Below are 2,441 nucleotides of genomic sequence, written 5' to 3'. Positions count from 1 at the left end.
TGAGTTTTAAGCCAACTTTTTCACTCTCCTCTTTCACTTTCATCAAGAGGCTCTTTAGTTCTTCACTTTCTGTCATAAGGGTGGTGTCATCTGCATATCTGAGGTTATTGATATTTCTCCTGTCAATCTTGATTCCAGCTTGTGCTTCCTCCAGCCCAGCGTTTCTCATGATGTACTCTGCATAGAAGTTAAATAAGCAGGGTGACAATATACAGCCTTGAGTACTCCTTTCCCAATTTAAAACAGTCTATTGTTCCATGTCCAGTTCTAACTGTTGCTTCCTGACTTGCATACAGATTTCTCAAGAGGCAGGTCAGGTGGTCTGGTATTCCGTTCTCTTTAAGAATTTTCCAGAGTTTGTTGTTGGAGAAGGAAATGGCCTCCCACTCCAGTACTCTTGCCTGGAAAATCCCATGGGTGGAGGAGCCTGGTAGGCTATAGTCCATGGGGTCTCGAAGAGTCAGGCATGACTGAAGTGTGGCTTTGGCATAGTCAATAAAGCAGAAGTAGATGCTTTTCTGGAACTCTCTTGCTTTTTCAATGATCCAGTGAATGTCAGAAGACTGCTAATTTCACACCATGCCCTCCCTGCTGGCCCAGCAGTTCCTTTGCCTCAGCCCTGCATCAAGCATGTCCTGATGGTTACTTCCTGGCAGTGCTGGGAAGAGCAAGCCATCAGGATGCTGATGCACCAATCATTAAAGAGGATGCTGACCTAGAGGGGTGAGAAGGAGTGGGAGGGAGGCTCAAGCAGGAGGGGACACATTTATACCTATGGCTGACTCATGCTGATGTATGGAGAAACCAACACAATATTGTAATTATCTTTCAATTCGAAATAAACAAAAAGAGGATGATTGATCAAATCAGTCCAATTCTGTACCACTTAAGACCAGCAAAAAAAAAAAGCGGGGGTGGAATACATTTCATATAGAAGATAAATGTCAAAACATATCTAAGAAAACTCCAGCAGAGAAAAAAAAAAGTAGTAGCGAGGGAGTGAGGAGGCAATCTTGCTTTACCAGATTTTCTAAAAACAAAAAGCCATTGTAACTAAAACAAGTTAGAAGCTCACACATAGGAAAATTGAGATGTGATAAGGATGATATTACAAGTCAGTGGGAAAAGGTGGTTTGTTTAAATAAAGATGCTAGAACGATGCTAGTCACACAGGGAGGAAAGGTAGACCCTTCCTTTTACCTATATAAAAAATAAAGAATTTTCATGAGGATTGAAACACTTAAATATAAAAACATATAACAATAACCACTTAGAAGAAAACCTATGAACATATTTGCATGTCCTTGGCATTTATGGCAGTGTTGTGGCGGGGTGGGGGGAGCCTCTATGTAAAACTCAAAAAAAAAAAAGGAAAATGAAGAAACATTTCACTATGCAAATATTTTAAATACAACAAAAAGACAATAAGCAAAGTCAGACAACAAGGAATAGACTTTAAAAAAACAATCTTTGAAGCACATCAATCAGATAAATAATTCCTGTGTATATATTCTATATAAATATGTTAATATTATAGTTCCCATAAATTAACAATACAAGGACAAATAGCCCACCTAAAAATAGTCAAAGGATTAAAAATAGTTGTTTTATAAAAGGAAAATTCTGATGCACATAGATACATTAAAAAGAAGTTCAACTTCACAATTAGCAGGGACATTCTATTACAGTAACAGTGACTTAACATTTTGCCAACAGGTGACAAAAAGTGCAGAAGAACATTACAGTGCTAGTTGGAGGGATGAGCAGGGGCTGAGTGGGACAAGCTGGCAATTCTATAAATGGTTATTAACAGTAGGCACTGGAATTACTGCCAATATTTTTGAAAATTAATTTGGCAAACTGTTAAAATTAAAAATATATGTATCCTTTTATTCACCAATTCAAGTTCTGGAAATTGATCCTATACAATTAGATTTTACAGAATGAAAAGTGTATTTACCCAAGTAGGAAGTATAAAGGGTATTTATTGGTTCAGTTTTGTCGCTCAGTCATGTCCGACTCTTTGCGACCCCATGAATCGCAGCACCCCAGGTCTCTCTGTCCATCACCAACTCCCGGAGTTCAGACTCAACTCCATCGAGTCTGTGATGCCATCCAGCCATCTCATCTTCTGTCGTCCCCTTCTCCTCCTGCCCCCAATCCCTCCCAGCATCAGAGTCTTTCGCATAAGGTGACCAAAGTACTGGAGTTTCAGCTTCAGCATCATTCCTTCCAAAGAAATCCCAGGGCTGATCTCCTTCAGAATGGACTGGTTGGATCTCCTTGCTGTCCAAGGGCCTCTCAAGAGTCTTCTCCAACACCACAGTTCAAAAGCATCAATTCTTCGGCGCTCAGCCTTCTTCACAGTCCAACTCTCACAATCCATACATGACCACTGGAAAAGCCATAGCCTTGACTAGACGGACCTTTGTTGGCAAAGT

Source organism: Bison bison, unplaced genomic scaffold, assembly GCF_000754665.1.
Source record: "Bison bison bison isolate TAMUID 2011002044 unplaced genomic scaffold, Bison_UMD1.0 scf7180017864379, whole genome shotgun sequence".
NCBI lineage: Eukaryota > Metazoa > Chordata > Mammalia > Artiodactyla > Bovidae > Bison > Bison bison.
The sequence above is the reverse complement of the archived record's forward strand: the minus strand, read 5'-3'. Positions refer to the sequence as shown.